At 31.1% G+C, this 21872-nt stretch overlaps 4 long non-coding RNA genes across 4 annotated transcripts; all 4 read right to left on the bottom strand.

The window, feature by feature from the left end:
- Positions 1-1033: 1033 nt before the first annotated feature.
- Positions 1034-1867, bottom strand: LOC127902073 (uncharacterized). Its single transcript, XR_008054511.1, has 2 exons — positions 1457-1867; positions 1034-1371 (listed from the first exon to the last, which is right to left on the bottom strand). It is a non-coding gene; the product is annotated as an uncharacterized LOC127902073 (long non-coding RNA).
- Positions 1868-7455: 5588 nt separating this feature from the next.
- On the bottom strand, positions 7456-8299 carry LOC127902072 (uncharacterized). Its single transcript, XR_008054510.1, has 2 exons — positions 7877-8299; positions 7456-7791 (listed from the first exon to the last, which is right to left on the bottom strand). It is a non-coding gene; the product is annotated as an uncharacterized LOC127902072 (long non-coding RNA).
- Positions 8300-13940: 5641 nt separating this feature from the next.
- On the bottom strand, positions 13941-14719 carry LOC127902070 (uncharacterized). The gene is made up of 2 exons (XR_008054508.1): positions 14297-14719; positions 13941-14211 (listed from the first exon to the last, which is right to left on the bottom strand). It is a non-coding gene; the product is annotated as an uncharacterized LOC127902070 (long non-coding RNA).
- Positions 14720-20359: 5640 nt separating this feature from the next.
- LOC127902071 (uncharacterized) lies at positions 20360-21138 on the bottom strand. Its single transcript, XR_008054509.1, has 2 exons — positions 20716-21138; positions 20360-20630 (listed from the first exon to the last, which is right to left on the bottom strand). It is a non-coding gene; the product is annotated as an uncharacterized LOC127902071 (long non-coding RNA).
- Positions 21139-21872: the final 734 nt, after the last annotated feature.

The raw sequence follows: 21872 nt of genomic DNA, 5'->3' as shown, positions 1-21872 counted from the left end.
TAGAAGGGTATAACGGTAATTTCAATTAAAAGTTACTGTTTTCGTTAGTAAATGAGGGTGTAAATGTCTTTTTTGAAACTTTAGGGGGGTTTTTGTCCCTTTGTCTAAACGTTGGGGATGTGTTTGTCATTTTTCCTAAATTTTATTATCAAATTATCCATTATGACAATTACCGTTTAGGACCGAAAAAAGAAAACGCAGTAGTTGCTAGGAAATGAATGAAAATTCTGCATAAACTAACAAAAAGAATTTCTGCGTGTTTTGAAGATACACAATCAAATACCAAAAGCAAACAATAGAAATGAAAAATGAGAATCTCTAAGGCTTTAAGAAAAATAGAATCGTCGATATGTATAACTAAAAATTAATTAAGCTGATTTGAACTCTATGGCATTTATGGAGATGAATGAAAAAAGCAAGAAGAATGTTTTGCAAATTGCAATTACGATAAAAAATTATAAAGACTTTCATGAAGGCCAGTGGATGAAAAAGAAATCGATAATTTCATTGTAATCCATCCATAATATATTCAGCAGTTTGTAATTTAATATTAGCAAGGTTGATCAGAGTTAGACCCCTTATGCTGTAACCATTTAGTATGATATAAAAGGGTGTGAGAAAAGAAAAAAACAGTGAATGAAGAAGAAGAAAAACAAGAAGAAGAAGAAGAAGAAAATTTATACAGTAATTCAATACCAGGATTATTTTTGGATTTTTGAAAGATTTATAGAGTAAACTTTTTATTTTTAAATTAACATTGCGTCTTTGATGAGAAAATGGGTGTGGAGAGTGAATTTTTGGGATCAAATAGTTAGATCTTTTTATTAAAAGTTTGAAAAATTGATTTCAAATAGCCCAATGGCAGATGAATAACCATCATTTAACAATATTGCCTATTTTAAAAGGCTGAAGCTCTAAATTTATATTGTATATTCAATAAATTATGACTCAAGGATCACTTGCTAACTCCAAGAATTAGCTAATCAATATGTGAAATTTATTTGAGAAAATTATCCAACAAGAGAGAGCATAATTTAGTTGACACACAATAATTTTTTTTATTTATTTCCTCTTCTGGGAAACATGGTACACGTAAATAGATAAAGAAAATCTCTTGTAAATCTCAAGAGATCATATCAATTGAACAAAAACGAACTAACACTCAGCACGATTGATAGGTAAAGCAGTACCCATATTTTTATTCAGTTAAACACAACAGAAAAGAATAACATTTTAATTAACCAGTGCGGTCGGCATTTCTCCCATATTGAGGGACAACAAGAAAATCCAGATCCTCATTCGCAATGCCACCATCTGAAATGCTGAGAAGAGGAAATAGTGCAACGACCCCCTCCGACCAACTGTTATCTCCTGAAAATTTATAATAGAAAACTTAGTCGTGAGTAACATTTCAAAATTATAAGAATCGTAATTCAACTGAAAATGGCCTAAAAACCTGCGCAAGTAGTTTCCATATTCTTCAAATCGAAAAGATCTCTGCTTCGGTAGTCAAAACTCAAGAAGTAGTCAAGTTGCTTCTGCGAGTTTTTGCTATTTGGGAAATACACATATATGGTCTATATATATATAGACTGAAGTAGCCGACGATAGTGCCAAGGTGGGTGATTGGGGCGTATTTAATTATTTACAAGACGACCTAACAACATTACATAATACCGTCTTTTCTTTGAAAATGCTCTGTTGTTTTCTGAAACATTTTTTAATGGCTCAGAAGCATCTCATGGCAGATAATTGAAGATCTGTAGTCGGTGCTGGACTCGACAAACATAGTCCTTTACTTTGCTGGCAATATATATAGTCTATGCCATAATTCATAATATGTAAATATATAGATTCAAGCAGATGCCAGATCAACGGCTGATGCGTAGATTAGTAGAAAACACGAGGGAGCTAGCTAAGATCATGGACAGCTAACACAAATCGTTCAAGGTCAGCATCAAAATTAAGGTTACAGTTAGAATTGATACCTTTTTATATTAATTAATACGGAAATACAATCTCTTTCGATATCACTTCACGTGATTCTCGCAATCCAAAGTCAAATATCAAAATATATTTGATGTTATCAAATTTCTAATTTACGACATTGTCACTGTTGGCGACTTGAATTTATATATTTATTATATATATTATGTTGTACACATATTTGTACAAAATTGGACCCAATGGCATAAACAAATGGGCAGCGGTGATACCACCTTCACCGCTGCTAGAAAGCAGCCAAAAACAGCCACACGAAGCTGAAGTTTCTAGCGCAAAAGGTCACCACAATTGGCGCGAACTGCTGGATTTCAAACCCGGTACCACCAGGAATTTTCTCCTCACGGTAGTGGCCGGCGAGCCTCAAGCTCCTTGTTCTCGATCTTGTAATGCGTATTTCAGCCTCATACTCGTAGGCCTCAATTTTATAATACGAACCACAGCCTCATGCTCATAGGGCTCATTTATATGTAATACATATCTCGATCTCTTGTGCCCATATTTTTATCTTTCTTTAATCAAAACATCAATAAAAACTACTTAACACACCCAAATTTTTGAAAAAAAAATTAGGACATATACACTTACTAGTCGAGAAAAATCAGTTTTTAAATTTTAAAAAAAAACTTTTAGGACCGATCTCATACAATACATAAGAATTCATAATCTGAAAAACCATACCTTGACAATCCGTTTTGACTTTTCGCTGAATTAATCTAGGCTCCCAGATCATGATCCGTCACCACCACTTATGTTAGATCACGATCCGTCACCACCAATCTTGTTAGATCACGATCCGTTACCAATGATCCTCCAGGTTGTGACTCAAGTTTGATCTGCACTTGACCTGTGGGTGCCTTAATCACCACTAAAGCAACTAGAAAGAGAAAATATTCCTCTCAAAATCAGAGAGAAAAATATTTTTTTTATCTGTATAATGTGGCTGCTGCCTTCTTTTTTTAGAGAAAACAAGCCCTTTTATATTTCTATTTGGTGGAAACCCTAGGTTTTATATTTATTAATTTTTTTAATTCTATTAAATCACATTTGATTTAAATTAAAAAATAATAAAACTAAAAGTGGCGTTACTTGTTCTTGTGTTATAGGGGCCCACGTTGTAAAATAACACAAAGTCCCTTACACACAAACATATTAAATGAAGCCTCCCACTAGATAATATATTTAGGCTTTTAACCCAAATTGCTGGTTATCTTGCTTATTAATCCAGTAGCGGTGCAGTCAATTAAATGAGCTAACCCGGAGATCATATGGGTACATACAATATTGGCTACAATAATTAGGCCTGTAATTAAACTAGCCCAATTATTCATTTCGAAATCCACTCCACTAAAAGATTGGAATTGACCTCCATAATTGTATGCTATCTTGGATAGTATTTTTGAATAATAATTTGACCCATGCCACGTTGATTTCTTTACTGCATAATCCTTTGTACCACATCGTTAATTAAATCAATATCTCAACTGTACAATTAATTTAATTACATCTTGTTCCTTGATACTTACTGGTTTTCTCTAATGATCATTTTCAACATACTAAATATGTTGACACACTCTGGCCAGAGAATTCTATAATTTGACCCATTAAGTGATGTGTTGTACAAATTCTATATTGTTAATCTATAACTCCAATACTCATAATTGCTCCCACCAAGATACCGAGTAATCTTGACTACAAGTGTGTGTCGTGCCCATTGGTAACTCAAATGGATAACAATTACAATCATGAAATTATAACTAACTCAAGATTAAGATTACAGTAAAATCAATGCCTATGAGATTTAATAAGTTTGACTGTTATTACAAAGTTAATTAAATCTAATATGTGATCTTGTTCAATCTAGTCGTACTACATCAATAAATTCATACATGATTAAGACAAATCATTCAATGAATTTATTACAGTCTATACCTAAATAAAGTGCTCAACTTTATTTATCAAATGTGAACTAAATTTATTTAATCATAAGATAACTTGTATTTATGTTTTCTGTGAATCCACATGGTGATCAAATAAATACATATAATATGATTAAATGGATTTTACTGAAAATATTAATGCAATTAAGATACTTGAATAAAATACCTTATTTATTTTATTAATAAGAAAAATTGTTTATTACAATTAAATAAACACATATGCTTTTAAAGAGCATATTTCCCAACACTTACAACCATGGTCAAGTCAAGATATGTAAATAGATTCTTTAACACAATTTTATTTATAATTAGTTTTCATTTAATTTAACACAAATGTTCGATATTGGGAACGTGCACCAAAAAAACACTTGCGATTGACAAAGAACGTGATGGCAAGAAAAGAAGAATAACGAATAAGAAGTGGAATAGGTTTAAGACGTCAACTTTTTTTAGTTAATTTTTAAAATCAGGAAAAGAATGCTATTTTTGCAGTACTTTTATTTTATTTTTTGAAAAATTAAAAGGGTCACACGGTTCTAGTGAAAAGCTTTCAAAATATTGATTTTCTTCTCGCTCAATTAAGGTACGGTTTGATTTTTTGAAAAAAAGAAGAATAAAACATGTCATTTAGACATTTCCATTCAAATTTATTTGGACTTTAATTAAATTCAAATCTATTCAGATATCAGACAAAAAAATAAATGCAACCAAAGTATTGTTTAAGATACTATAATTTTTTTTTTTTTTTATGGTTTAAGGTGTTAGGAAAATATACTCTTTAAAAGCATATGTGTTTATTTAATTTTAATAAACAATTTTTCTGATTAATAAGATAAATGAGGTATTTTATTCAAGTATCTTAATTGCATTAATATTTTGAGTAAAGTCCATTCAATCATATTATATGTATTTATGTGATCACCATGTGGATTCATAGAAGACATAAATGCAAGTTATCTTATGATTAAATAAATTAAGTTTGCAGTTGATAAATAAAGTTGGGCACTTTATTTAGGTATAGACTGTAATAAATTTATTGAATGATTTGTCTTAATCATGTATGAATTTATTGATGTAGTACGACTACATTGAACAGAACCACATATGAGATTTAATTAACTTCGTAATAACTGTAAGACTTATTAAAACTCATATGCATTGATTTTACTGTAATCTTAATCTTGAGTTAGTCATGATTTCATGATTGTAATTGTTATTCCATTTGAGTTACCAATGGGCACGACAGACACTTATAGTCAAGATTACCCGGTATCTTAGTGGGAGCAATTATGAGTATTGGAGTTATAGATTAACAATATTGAATTTGTACAACATAGTGGGAGCAATTATGAGTATTGAAGTTATAGATTAACAGTATTGAATTTGTACAGCACATCACTTGATGGGTTTTCGGCACTTGATCATAGAATTCTCTTGTCATAGTGTGTCAACATATTTAGTATGTTGAAAATGATCATTAGAGAAAACCAGTAAGTATTAAGGAACAATATGTAATTAAATTGATTGGACAGTTGAGTTATCGATTTAATTAACGATGTGGTACAAAGGATTATATAGTAAAGAAATCAATGTGGCATGGGTCAAATTATTATTCGAAAACACTATCCTAGATAGCATACAATTATGGAGGTCAATTCTAATTTTTTAGTGGAGTAGATTTGGAATTAAATAATTGGGTTAGTTTAATTACATGCTTAATTATTTTAGCCACTATTATATGTACCCATATGATCCCCGGGTTAGCTCATTTAATTGACTGCACCGCTACTGGATTAATAAGCAAGATAACTAGCTATTTGAGTTAAAAGTCTAAATGTATTATTTAGTGGGAGGGTCCATTTAATATGTTTGTGTGTAAGGAGCCTTGTTTTATTTTACAAGGTGGGCCCCTATAACACGAGAACAAGTAACGCCACTTTGGTTTTATTGTTTTTTAATTTAAATCAAATGTGATTTAATAGAATTAAAAAAATTAATAAATATGGAGTCTATGGTTTCTACCAAATAGAAATATAAAATGGCTTGTTTTCTCTAAAAAAGAAGACAGCAGTCACATTATACAGATCAGAGAAAAATATTTTTCTCTCTCTAATTTTGAGAGGAACATTTTCTCTTGCTAGTTGCTTTTAGTTGTGATAAAGGCGTCCACACGTCAAGTGCATATCAAACTTGAGTCATAACCTGGAAGATCATTAGTGATGGATCGTGATCTAACAAGATTGGTAGTGACGGATCCTGATCTAACATGAGTGGTGGTAATGGATCGTGATCTGGAAGCCTAGATTAATTAAGCGAAAAAGCCAAATCGAATTGTGAAGATATGATTTTTTAGATTATGAATTCCTATGTATTGTATGAGATCAGTCCTAAAACGTTTTTATAAAATATTTTAAAAAACTGATTTTTCTCCAACATAAGGCATGAGAAATGCATGTTAAACAATAGGTCTGTTATAATAGGTGTTCAAAACAATTATGCTATATTACCTCATAATAAATTGTCTTTAACCGTAATTCACATAACAAAAATCTTTATAATAAATTGTTTTGTTAAGAGCGCAACTATTTGAACTCAAAAAAAAAAAAAAAACTCTTAACAATGATAATTTTACAATAATTTTTATTATCAAATTATCCATTATGACAATTACCATTATGGACCAAAAAAAGAAAACGTCGTAGTTGCTAGGAAGTGAATGAAAATTCTGCTTAAACTAAGTTTTGAAGATACAGAATCAAATACCAAAAGCAAACAATAGAAAGGAAAAATGAGAATCTCTAAGGCTTTAAGAAAAATAGAATCATCGATATGTATAACTAAAAATTAATTAAGCTGATTTGAACTCTATGGCATTTATGGAGATGAATGAAAAAAGCAAGAAGAATGTTTTGCGCCTTGCAAGTACGATAAAAAATTATAACGACTTTCATGAAGGCCAGTGGATGAAAAAGAAATCGATAATTTCATTGTAATCCATCCGTAATATATTCAGCGGTTTGTAATTTAATATTAGCAAGGTTGATCAGAGTTAGACCCCTTATGCTGTAACCATTTAGTATGATATAAAAGGGTGTGAGAAAAGAAAAAAAAACAGTGAATGAAGAAGAAGAAAACAAGAAGAAGAAGAAGAAGAAAATTTATAGGGCAATTTAATATCAGGATTATTTTTGGATTTTTGAAAGATTTATAGAGTAAATTTTTTATTTTTAAATTTACATTGCGTGTCTGTTGAGAAAATGGGTGTGGAGAGTGAATTTTTGGGATCAAATAGTTAGACCTTTTTATTAAAAGTTTGAAAATTTGATTTCAAACAGTCCAATGTCAGATGAATAACCATCATTTAATGATATTGCCTATTTTAAAAGGCTGAAGCTCTAAATTTATATTGTATATTCAATAAATTATGACCCAGGGATCACTTGCTAACTCCAAGAAGCAGCTAATCAATATGTGAAATTTATTTCAGAAAATTATCCAACAAGAGAGAGCATAATTTAGTTGACACACAATAATTTTTTTATTTATTTCCTCTTCTGGGAAACATGGTACACGTAAATAGACAAAGAAAATCTTTTGTATATCTCAAGAGATCATATCAATTGAACATAAACGAACTAACACTTGCTTGATTGATAGGTAAAGCAGTACCCATATTTTTATTCAATTAAACACAACAGAAAAGAATAACATTTTAATTAACCAGTGCGGTCGGCATTTCTCCCATATTGAGGGACAACAAGAAAATCCAGATCCTCATTCGCAATGCCACCATCTGAAATGCTGAGAAGAGGAAATAGTGCAACGACCCCCTCCGACCAACTGTTATCTCCTGAAAATTTATAATAGAAAACTTAGTCGTGAGTAACATTTCAAAATTATAAGAATCGTAATTCAACTGAAAATGGCCTAAAAACCTGCGCAAGTAGTTTCCATATTCTTCAAATCGAAAAGATCTCTGCTTCGGTAGTCAAAACTCAAGAAGTAGTCAAGTTGCTTCTGCGAGTTTTTGCTATTTGGGAAATACACATATATGGTCTATATATATATAGACTGAAGTAGCCGACGATAGTGCCAAGGTGGGTGATTGGGGCGTATTTAATTATTTACAAGACGACCTAACAACATTACATAATACCGTCTTTTCTTTGAAAATGCTCTGTTGTTTTCTGAAACATTTTTTAATGGCTCAGAAGCATCTCATGGCAGATAATTGAAGATCTGTAGTCGGTGCTGGACTCGACAAACATAGTCCTTTACTTTGCTGGCAATATATATAGTCTATGCCATAATTCATAATATGTAAATATATAGATTCAAGCAGATGCCAGATCAACGGCTGATGCGTAGATTAGTAGAAAACACGAGGGAGCTAGCTAAGATCATGGACAGCTAACACAAATCGTTCAAGGTCAGCATCAAAATTAAGGTTACAGTTAGAATTGATACCTTTTTATATTAATTAATACGGAAATACAATCTCTTTCGATATCACTTCACGTGATTCTCGCAATCCAAAGTCAAATATCAAAATATATTTGATGTTATCAAATTTCTAATTTATGACATTGTCACTGTTGGCGACTTGAATTTATATATTTATTATATATATTATGTTGTACACATATTTGTACAAAATTGGACCCAATGGCATAAACAAATGGGCAGCGGTGATACCACCTTCACCGCTGCTAGAAAGCAGCCAAAAACAGCCACACGAAGCTGAAGTTTCTAGCGCAAAAGGTCACCACAATTGGCGCGAACTGCTGGATTTCAAACCCGGTACCACCAGGAATTTTCTCCTCACGGTAGTGGCCGGCGAGCCTCAAGCTCCTTGTTCTCGATCTTGTAATGCGTATTTCAGCCTCATACTCGTAGGCCTCAATTTTATAATACGAACCACAGCCTCATGCTCATAGGGCTCATTTATATGTAATACATATCTCGATCTCTTGTGCCCATATTTTTATCTTTCTTTAATCAAAACATCAATAAAAACTACTTAACACACCCAAATTTTTGAAAAAAAAAAAAGGACATATACACTTACTAGTCGAGAAAAATCAGTTTTTAAATTTTTTAAAAAAACTTTTAGGACCGATCTCATACAATACATAAGAATTCATAATCTGAAAAACCATACCTTGACAATCCGTTTTGACTTTTCGCTGAATTAATCTAGGCTCCCAGATCATGACCCGTCACCACCACTTATGTTAGATCACGATCCGTCACCACCAATCTTGTTAGATCACGATCCGTCACCAATGATCCTCCAGGTTGTGACTCAAGTTTGATCTGCACTTGACGTGTGGGTGCCTTAATCACCACTAAAGCAACTAGAAAGAGAAAATATTCCTCTCAAAATCAGAGAGAAAAATATTTTTTTTATCTGTATAATGTGGCTGCTGCCTTCTTTTTTTAGAGAAAACAAGCCCTTTTATATTTCTATTTGGTGGAAACCCTAGGTTTTATATTTATTAATTTTTTTAATTCTATTAAATCACATTTGATTTAAATTAAAAAATAATAAAACTAAAAGTGGCGTTACTTGTTCTTGTGTTATAGGGGCCCACGTTGTAAAATAACACAAAGTCCCTTACACACAAACATATTAAATGAAGCCTCCCACTAGATAATATATTTAGGCTTTTAACCCAAATTGCTGGTTATCTTGCTTATTAATCCAGTAGCGGTGCAGTCAATTAAATGAGCTAACCCGGAGATCATATGGGTACATACAATATTGGCTACAATAATTAGGCCTGTAATTAAACTAGCCCAATTATTCATTTCGAAATCCACTCCACTAAAAGATTGGAATTGACCTCCATAATTGTATGCTATCTTGGATAGTATTTTTGAATAATAATTTGACCCATGCCACGTTGATTTCTTTACTGCATAATCCTTTGTACCACATCGTTAATTAAATCAATATCTCAACTGTACAATTAATTTAATTACATCTTGTTCCTTGATACTTACTGGTTTTCTCTAATGATCATTTTCAACATACTAAATATGTTGACACACTCTGGCCAGAGAATTCTATAATTTGACCCATTAAGTGATGTGTTGTACAAATTCTATATTGTTAATCTATAACTCCAATACTCATAATTGCTCCCACCAAGATACCGAGTAATCTTGACTACAAGTGTGTGTCGTGCCCATTGGTAACTCAAATGGATAACAATTACAATCATGAAATTATAACTAACTCAAGATTAAGATTACAGTAAAATCAATGCCTATGAGATTTAATAAGTTTGACTGTTATTACAAAGTTAATTAAATCTAATATGTGATCTTGTTCAATCTAGTCGTACTACATCAATAAATTCATACATGATTAAGACAAATCATTCAATGAATTTATTACAGTCTATACCTAAATAAAGTGCTCAACTTTATTTATCAAATGTGAACTAAATTTATTTAATCATAAGATAACTTGTATTTATGTTTTCTGTGAATCCACATGGTGATCAAATAAATACATATAATATGATTAAATGGATTTTACTGAAAATATTAATGCAATTAAGATACTTGAATAAAATACCTTATTTATTTTATTAATAAGAAAAATTGTTTATTACAATTAAATAAACACATATGCTTTTAAAGAGCATATTTCCCAACACTTACAACCATGGTCAAGTCAAGATATGTAAATAGATTCTTTAACACAATTTTATTTATAATTAGTTTTCATTTAATTTAACACAAATGTTCGATATTGGGAACGTGCACCAAAAAAACACTTGCGATTGACAAAGAACGTGATGGCAAGAAAAGAAGAATAACGAATAAGAAGTGGAATAGGTTTAAGACGTCAACTTTTTTTAGTTAATTTTTAAAATCAGGAAAAGAATGCTATTTTTGCAGTACTTTTATTTTATTTTTTGAAAAATTAAAAGGGTCACACGGTTCTAGTGAAAAGCTTTCAAAATATTGATTTTCTTCTCGCTCAATTAAGGTACGGTTTGATTTTTTGAAAAAAAGAAGAATAAAACATGTCATTTAGACATTTCCATTCAAATTTATTTGGACTTTAATTAAATTCAAATCTATTCAGATATCAGACAAAAAAATAAATGCAACCAAAGTATTGTTTAAGATACTATAATTTTTTTTTTTTTTATGGTTTAAGGTGTTAGGAAAATATACTCTTTAAAAGCATATGTGTTTATTTAATTTTAATAAACAATTTTTCTGATTAATAAGATAAATGAGGTATTTTATTCAAGTATCTTAATTGCATTAATATTTTGAGTAAAGTCCATTCAATCATATTATATGTATTTATGTGATCACCATGTGGATTCATAGAAGACATAAATGCAAGTTATCTTATGATTAAATAAATTAAGTTTGCAGTTGATAAATAAAGTTGGGCACTTTATTTAGGTATAGACTGTAATAAATTTATTGAATGATTTGTCTTAATCATGTATGAATTTATTGATGTAGTACGACTACATTGAACAGAACCACATATGAGATTTAATTAACTTCGTAATAACTGTAAGACTTATTAAAACTCATATGCATTGATTTTACTGTAATCTTAATCTTGAGTTAGTCATGATTTCATGATTGTAATTGTTATTCCATTTGAGTTACCAATGGGCACGACAGACACTTATAGTCAAGATTACCCGGTATCTTAGTGGGAGCAATTATGAATATTGGAGTTATAGATTAACAATATTGAATTTGTACAACATAGTGGGAGCAATTATGAGTATTGAAGTTATAGATTAACAATATTGAATTTGTACAGCACATCACTTGATGGGTTTTCGGCACTTGATCATAGAATTCTCTTGTCATAGTGTGTCAACATATTTAGTATGTTGAAAATGATCATTAGAGAAAACCAGTAAGTATTAAGGAACAATATGTAATTAAATTGATTGGACAGTTGAGTTATCGATTTAATTAACGATGTGGTACAAAGGATTATATAGTAAAGAAATCAATGTGGCATGGGTCAAATTATTATTCGAAAACACTATCCTAGATAGCATACAATTATGGAGGTCAATTCTAATTTTTTAGTGGAGTAGATTTGGAATTAAATAATTGGGTTAGTTTAATTACATGCTTAATTATTTTAGCCACTATTATATGTACCCATATGATCCCCGGGTTAGCTCATTTAATTGACTGCACCGCTACTGGATTAATAAGCAAGATAACTAGCTATTTGAGTTAAAAGTCTAAATGTATTATTTAGTGGGAGGGTCCATTTAATATGTTTGTGTGTAAGGAGCCTTGTTTTATTTTACAAGGTGGGCCCCTATAACACGAGAACAAGTAACGCCACTTTGGTTTTATTGTTTTTTAATTTAAATCAAATGTGATTTAATAGAATTAAAAAAAATTAATAAATATGGAGTCTATGGTTTCTACCAAATAGAAATATAAAATGGCTTGTTTTCTCTAAAAAAGAAGACAGCAGTCACATTATACAGATCAGAGAAAAATATTTTTCTCTCTCTAATTTTGAGAGGAACATTTTCTCTTGCTAGTTGCTTTTAGTTGTGATAAAGGCGTCCACACGTCAAGTGCATATCAAACTTGAGTCATAACCTGGAAGATCATTAGTGATGGATCGTGATCTAACAAGATTGGTGGTGACGGATCCTGATCTAACATGAGTGGTGGTAATGGATCGTGATCTGGAAGCCTAGATTAATTAAGCAAAAAAGCCAAATCGAATTGTGAAGATATGATTTTCTAGATTACGAATTCCTATGTATTGTATGAGATCAGTCCTAAAACGTTTTTATAAAATATTTTAAAAAACTGATTTTTCTCCAACATAAGGCATGAGAAATGCATGTTAAACAATAGGTCTGTTATAATAGGTGTTCAAAACAATTATGCTATATTACCTCATAATAAATTGTCTTTAACCGTAATTCACATAACAAAAATCTTTATAATAAATTGTTTTGTTAAGAGCGCAACTATTTGAACTCAAAAAAAAAAAAAAAACTCTTAACAATGATAATTTTACAATAATTTTTATTATCAAATTATCCATTATGACAATTACCATTATGGACCAAAAAAAGAAAACGTCGTAGTTGCTAGGAAGTGAATGAAAATTCTGCTTAAACTAAGTTTTGAAGATACAGAATCAAATACCAAAAGCAAACAATAGAAAGGAAAAATGAGAATCTCTAAGGCTTTAAGAAAAATAGAATCATCGATATGTATAACTAAAAATTAATTAAGCTGATTTGAACTCTATGGCATTTATGGAGATGAATGAAAAAAGCAAGAAGAATGTTTTGCGCCTTGCAAGTACGATAAAAAATTATAACGACTTTCATGAAGGCCAGTGGATGAAAAAGAAATCGATAATTTCATTGTAATCCATCCGTAATATATTCAGCGGTTTGTAATTTAATATTAGCAAGGTTGATCAGAGTTAGACCCCTTATGCTGTAACCATTTAGTATGATATAAAAGGGTGTGAGAAAAGAAAAAAAAACAGTGAATGAAGAAGAAGAAAACAAGAAGAAGAAGAAGAAGAAAATTTATAGGGTAATTTAATATCAGGATTATTTTTGGATTTTTGAAAGATTTATAGAGTAAATTTTTTATTTTTAAATTTACATTGCCTGTCTGTTGAGAAAATGGGTGTGGAGAGTGAATTTTTGGGATCAAATAGTTAGACCTTTTTATTAAAAGTTTGAAAATTTGATTTCAAACAGTCCAATGTCAGATGAATAACCATCATTTAATGATATTGCCTATTTTAAAAGGCTGAAGCTCTAAATTTATATTGTATATTCAATAAATTATGACCCAGGGATCACTTGCTAACTCCAAGAAGCAGCTAATCAATATGTGAAATTTATTTCAGAAAATTATCCAACAAGAGAGAGCATAATTTAGTTGACACACAATAATTTTTTTATTTATTTCCTCTCCTGGGAAACATGGTACACGTAAATAGACAAAGAAAATCTTTTGTATATCTCAAGAGATCATATCAATTGAACATAAACGAACTAACACTTGCTTGATTGACAGGTAAAGCAGTACCCATATTTTTATTCAATTAAACACAACAGAAAAGAATAACATTTTAATTAACCAGTGCGGTCGGCATTTCTCCCATATTGAGGGACAACAAGAAAATCCAGATCCTCATTCGCAATGCCACCATCTGAAATGCTGAGAAGAGGAAATAGTGCAACGACCCCCTCCGACCAACTGTTATCTCCTGAAAATTTATAATAGAAAACTTAGTCGTGAGTAACATTTCAAAATTATAAGAATCGTAATTCAACTGAAAATGGCCTAAAAACCTGCGCAAGTAGTTTCCATATTCTTCAAATCGAAAAGATCTCTGCTTCGGTAGTCAAAACTCAAGAAGTAGTCAAGTTGCTTCTGCGAGTTTTTGCTATTTGGGAAATACACATATATGGTCTATATATATATAGACTGAAGTAGCCGACGATAGTGCCAAGGTGGGTGATTGGGGCGTATTTAATTATTTACAAGACGACCTAACAACATTACATAATACCGTCTTTTCTTTGAAAATGCTCTGTTGTTTTCTGAAACATTTTTTAATGGCTCAGAAGCATCTCATGGCAGATAATTGAAGATCTGTAGTCGGTGCTGGACTCGACAAACATAGTCCTTTACTTTGCTGGCAATATATATAGTCTATGCCATAATTCATAATATGTAAATATATAGATTCAAGCAGATGCCAGATCAACGGCTGATGCGTAGATTAGTAGAAAACACGAGGGAGCTAGCTAAGATCATGGACAGCTAACACAAATCGTTCAAGGTCAGCATCAAAATTAAGGTTACAGTTAGAATTGATACCTTTTTATATTAATTAATACGGAAATACAATCTCTTTCGATATCACTTCACGTGATTCTCGCAATCCAAAGTCAAATATCATAATATATTTGATGTTATCAAATTTCTAATTTATGACATTGTCACTGTTGGCGACTTGAATTTATATATTTATTATATATATTATGTTGTACACATATTTGTACAAAATTGGACCCAATGGCATAAACAAATGGGCAGCGGTGATACCACCTTCACCGCTGCTAGAAAGCAGCCAAAAACAGCCACACGAAGCTGAAGTTTCTAGCGCAAAAGGTCACCACAATTGGCGCGAACTGCTGGATTTCAAACCCGGTACCACCAGGAATTTTCTCCTCACGGTAGTGGCCGGCGAGCCTCAAGCTCCTTGTTCTCGATCTTGTAATGCGTATTTCAGCCTCATACTCGTAGGCCTCAATTTTATAATACGAACCACAGCCTCATGCTCATAGGGCTCATTTATATGTAATACATATCTCGATCTCTTGTGCCCATATTTTTATCTTTCTTTAATCAAAACATCAATAAAAACTACTTAACACACCCAAATTTTTGAAAAAAAAAAAAGGACATATACACTTACTAGTCGAGAAAAATCAGTTTTTAAATTTTTTAAAAAAACTTTTAGGACCGATCTCATACAATACATAAGAATTCATAATCTGAAAAACCATACCTTGACAATCCGTTTTGACTTTTCGCTGAATTAATCTAGGCTCCCAGATCATGACCCGTCACCACCACTTATGTTAGATCACGATCCGTCACCACCAATCTTGTTAGATCACGATCCGTCACCAATGATCCTCCAGGTTGTGACTCAAGTTTGATCTGCACTTGACGTGTGGGTGCCTTAATCACCACTAAAGCAACTAGAAAGAGAAAATATTCCTCTCAAAATCAGAGAGAAAAATATTTTTTTTATCTGTATAATGTGGCTGCTGCCTTCTTTTTTTAGAGAAAACAAGCCCTTTTATATTTCTATTTGGTGGAAACCCTAGGTTTTATATTTATTAATTTTTTTAATTCTATTAAATCACATTTGATTTAAATTAAAAAATAATAAAACTAAAAGTGGCGTTACTTGTTCTTGTGTTATAGGGGCCCACGTTGTAAAATAACACAAAGTCCCTTACACACAAACATATTAAATGAAGCCTCCCACTAGATAATATATTTAGGCTTTTAACCCAAATTGCTGGTTATCTTGCTTATTAATCCAGTAGCGGTGCAGTCAATTAAATGAGCTAACCCGGAGATCATATGGGTACATACAATATTGGCTATAATAATTAGGCCTGTAATTAAACTAGCCCAATTATTCATTTCGAAATCCACTCCACTAAAAGATTGGAATTGACCTCCATAATTGTATGCTATCTTGGATAGTATTTTTGAATAATAATTTGACCCATGCCACGTTGATTTCTTTACTGCATAATCCTTTGTACCACATCGTTAATTAAATCAATATCTCAACTGTACAATTAATTTAATTACATCTTGTTCCTTGATACTTACTGGTTTTCTCTAATGATCATTTTCAACATACTAAATATGTTGACACACTCTGGCCAGAGAATTCTATAATTTGACCCATTAAGTGATGTGTTGTACAAATTCTATATTGTTAATCTATAACTCCAATACTCATAATTGCTCCCACCAAGATACCGAGTAATCTTGACTACAAGTGTGTGTCGTGCCCATTGGTAACTCAAATGGATAACAATTACAATCATGAAATTATAACTAACTCAAGATTAAGATTACAGTAAAATCAATGCCTATGAGATTTAATAAGTTTGACTGTTATTACAAAGTTAATTAAATCTAATATGTGATCTTGTTCAATCTAGTCGTACTACATCAATAAATTCATACATGATTAAGACAAATCATTCAATGAATTTATTACAGTCTATACCTAAATAAAGTGCTCAACTTTATTTATCAAATGTGAACTAAATTTATTTAATCATAAGATAACTTGTATTTATGTTTTCTGTGAATCCACATGGTGATCAAATAAATACATATAATATGATTAAATGGATTTTACTGAAAATATTAATGCAATTAAGATACTTGAATAAAATACCTTATTTATTTTATTAATAAGAAAAATTGTTTATTACAATTAAATAAACACATATGCTTTTAAAGAGCATATTTCCCAACACTTACAACCATGGTCAAGTCAAGATATGTAAATAGATTCTTTAACACAATTTTATTTATAATTAGTTTTCATTTAATTTAACACAAATGTTCGATATTGGGAACGTGCACCAAAAAAACACTTGCGATTGACAAAGAACGTGATGGCAAGAAAAGAAGAATAACGAATAAGAAGTGGAATAGGTTTAAGACGTCAACTTTTTTTAGTTAATTTTTAAAATCAGGAAAAGAATGCTATTTTTGCAGTACTTTTATTTTATTTTTTGAAAAATTAAAAGGGTCACACGGTTCTAGTGAAAAGCTTTCAAAATATTGATTTTCTTCTCGCTCAATTAAGGTACGGTTTGATTTTTTGAAAAAAAGAAGAATAAAACATGTCATTTAGACATTTCCATTCAAATTTATTTGGACTTTAATTAAATTCAAATCTATTCAGATATCAGACAAAAAAATAAATGCAACCAAAGTATTGTTTAAGATACTATAATTTTTTTTTTTTATGGTTTAAGGTGTTAGGAAAATATACTCTTTAAAAGCATATGTGTTTATTTAATTTTAATAAACAATTTTTCTGATTAATAAGATAAATGAGGTATTTTATTCAAGTATCTTAATTGCATTAATATTTTGAGTAAAGTCCATTCAATCATATTATATGTATTTATGTGATCACCATGTGGATTCATAGAAGACATAAATGCAAGTTATCTTATGATTAAATAAATTAAGTTTGCAGTTGATAAATAAAGTTGGGCACTTTATTTAGGTATAGACTGTAATAAATTTATTGAATGATTTGTCTTAATCATGTATGAATTTATTGATGTAGTACGACTACATTGAACAGAACCACATATGAGATTTAATTAACTTCGTAATAACTGTAAGACTTATTAAAACTCATATGCATTGATTTTACTGTAATCTTAATCTTGAGTTAGTCATGATTTCATGATTGTAATTGTTATTCCATTTGAGTTACCAATGGGCACGACAGACACTTATAGTCAAGATTACCCGGTATCTTAGTGGGAGCAATTATGAGTATTGGAGTTATAGATTAACAATATTGAATTTGTACAACATAGTGGGAGCAATTATGAGTATTGAAGTTATAGATTAACAGTATTGAATTTGTACAGCACATCACTTGATGGGTTTTCGGCACTTGATCATAGAATTCTCTTGTCATAGTGTGTCAACATATTTAGTATGTTGAAAATGATCATTAGAGAAAACCAGTAAGTATTAAGGAACAATATGTAATTAAATTGATTGGACAGTTGAGTTATCGATTTAATTAACGATGTGGTACAAAGGATTATATAGTAAAGAAATCAATGTGGCATGGGTCAAATTATTATTCGAAAACACTATCCTAGATAGCATACAATTATGGAGGTCAATTCTAATTTTTTTGTGGAGTAGATTTGGAATTAAATAATTGGGTTAGTTTAATTACATGCTTAATTATTTTAGCCACTATTATATGTACCCATATGATCCCCGGGTTAGCTCATTTAATTGACTGCACCGCTACTGGATTAATAAGCAAGATAACTAGCTATTTGAGTTAAAAGTCTAAATGTATTATTTAGTGGGAGGGTCCATTTAATATGTTTGTGTGTAAGGAGCCTTGTTTTATTTTACAAGGTGGGCCCCTATAACACGAGAACAAGTAACGCCACTTTGGTTTTATTGTTTTTTAATTTAAATCAAATGTGATTTAATAGAATTAAAAAAAATTAATAAATATGGAGTCTATGGTTTCTACCAAATAGAAATATAAAATGGCTTGTTTTCTCTAAAAAAGAAGACAGCAGTCACATTATACAGATCAGAGAAAAATATTTTTCTCTCTCTAATTTTGAGAGGAACATTTTCTCTTGCTAGTTGCTTTTAGTTGTGATAAAGACGTCCACACGTCAAGTGCATATCAAACTTGAGTCATAACCTGGAAGATCATTAGTGATGGATCGTGATCTAACAAGATTGGTGGTGACGGATCGTGATCTAACATGAGTGGTGGTAATGGATCGTGATCTGGAAGCCTAGATTAATTAAGCGAAAAAGCCAAATCGAATTGTGAAGATATGATTTTCTAGATTACGAATTCCTATGTATTGTATGAGATCAGTCCTAAAACGTTTTTATAAAATATTTTAAAAAACTGATTTTTCTCCAACATAAGGCATGAGAAATGCATGTTAAACAATAGGTCTGTTATAATAGGTGTTCAAAACAATTATGCTATATTACCTCATAATAAATTGTCTTTAACCGTAATTCACATAACAAAAATCTTTATAATAAATTGTTTTGTTAAGAGCGCAACTATTTGAACTCAAAAAAAAAAAAAAAAACTCTTAACAATGATAATTTTACAATAATTTTTATTATCAAATTATCCATTATGACAATTACCATTATGGACCAAAAAAAGAAAACGTCGTAGTTGCTAGGAAGTGAATGAAAATTCTGCTTAAACTAAGTTTTGAAGATACAGAATCAAATACCAAAAGCAAACAATAGAAAGGAAAAATGAGAATCTCTAAGGCTTTAAGAAAAATAGAATCATCGATATGTATAACTAAAAATTAATTAAGCTGATTTGAACTCTATGGCATTTATGGAGATGAATGAAAAAAGCAAGAAGAATGTTTTGCGCCTTGCAAGTACGATAAAAAATTATAACGACTTTCATGAAGGCCAGTGGATGAAAAAGAAATCGATAATTTCATTGTAATCCATCCGTAATATATTCAGCGGTTTGTAATTTAATATTAGCAAGGTTGATCAGAGTTAGACCCCTTATGCTGTAACCATTTAGTATGATATAAAAGGGTGTGAGAAAAGAAAAAAAAACAGTGAATGAAGAAGAAGAAAACAAGAAGAAGAAGAAGAAGAAAATTTATAGGGTAATTTAATATCAGGATTATTTTTGGATTTTTGAAAGATTTATAGAGTAAATTTTTTATTTTTAAATTTACATTGCGTGTCTGTTGAGAAAATGGGTGTGGAGAGTGAATTTTTGGGATCAAATAGTTAGACCTTTTTATTAAAAGTTTGAAAATTTGATTTCAAACAGTCCAATGTCAGATGAATAACCATCATTTAATGATATTGCCTATTTTAAAAGGCTGAAGCTCTAAATTTATATTGTATATTCAATAAATTATGACCCAGGGATCACTTGCTAACTCCAAGAAGCAGCTAATCAATATGTGAAATTTATTTCAGAAAATTATCCAACAAGAGAGAGCATAATTTAGTTGACACACAATAATTTTTTTATTTATTTCCTCTCCTGGGAAACATGGTACACGTAAATAGACAAAGAAAATCTTTTGTATATCTCAAGAGATCATATCAATTGAACATAAACGAACTAACACTTGCTTGATTGACAGGTAAAGCAGTGCCCATATTTTTATTCAATTAAACACAACAGAAAAGAATAACATTTTAATTAACCAGTGCGGTCGGCATTTCTCCCATATTGAGGGACAACAAGAAAATCCAGATCCTCATTCGCAATGCCACCATCTGAAATGCTGAGAAGAGGAAATAGTGCAACGACCCCCTCCGACCAACTGTTATCTCCTGAAAATTTATAATAGAAAACTTAGTCGTGAGTAACATTTCAAAATTATAAGAATCGTAATTCAACTGAAAATGGCCTAAAAACCTGCGCAAGTAGTTTCCATATTCTTCAAATCGAAAAGATCTCTGCTTCGGTAGTCAAAACTCAAGAAGTAGTCAAGTTGCTTCTGCGAGTTTTTGCTATTTGGGAAATACACATATATGGTCTATATATATATAGACTGAAGTAGCCGACGATAGTGCCAAGGTGGGTGATTGGGGCGTATTTAATTATTTACAAGACGACCTAACAACATTACATAATACCGTCTTTTCTTTGAAAATGCTCTGTTGTTTTCTGAAACATTTTTTAATGGCTCAGAAGCATCTCATGGCAGATAATTGAAGATCTGTAGTCGGTGCTGGACTCGACAAACATAGTCCTTTACTTTGCTGGCAATATATATAGTCTATGCCATAATTCATAATATGTAAATATATAGATTCAAGCAGATGCCAGATCAACGGCTGATGCGTAGATTAGTAGAAAACACGAGGGAGCTAGCTAAGATCATGGACAGCTAACACAAATCGTTCAAGGTCAGCATCAAAATTAAGGTTACAGTTAGAATTGATACCTTTTTATATTAATTAATACGGAAATACAATCTCTTTCGATATCACTTCACGTGATTCTCGCAATCCAAAGTCAAATATCATAATATATTTGATGTTATCAAATTTCTAATTTATGACATTGTCACTGTTGGCGACTTGAATTTATATATTTATTATATATATTATGTTGTACACATATTTGTACAAAATTGGACCCAATGGCATAAACAAATGGGCAGCGGTGATACCACCTTCACCGCTGCTAGAAAGCAGCCAAAAACAGCCACACGAAGCTGAAGTTTCTAGCGCAAAAGGTCACCACAATTGGCGCGAACTGCTGGATTTCAAACCCGGTACCACCAGGAATTTTCTCCTCACGGTAGTGGCCGGCGAGCCTCAAGCTCCTTGTTCTCGATCTTGTAATGCGTATTTCAGCCTCATACTCGTAGGCCTCAATTTTATAATACGAACCACAGCCTCATGCTCATAGGGCTCATTTATATGTAATACATATCTCGATCTCTTGTGCCAATATTTTTATCTTTCTTTAATCAAAACATCAATAAAAACTACTTAACACACCCAAATTTTTGAAAAAAAAAATAGGACATATACACTTACTAGTCGAGAAAAATCAGTTTTTAA

This window comes from Citrus sinensis, chromosome 5 (genome assembly GCF_022201045.2).
Source record: "Citrus sinensis cultivar Valencia sweet orange chromosome 5, DVS_A1.0, whole genome shotgun sequence".
Classification (NCBI taxonomy): Eukaryota; Viridiplantae; Streptophyta; class Magnoliopsida; order Sapindales; family Rutaceae; genus Citrus; species Citrus sinensis.
The sequence above is the reverse complement of the archived record's forward strand: the minus strand, read 5'-3'. Positions and strand labels throughout refer to the sequence as shown.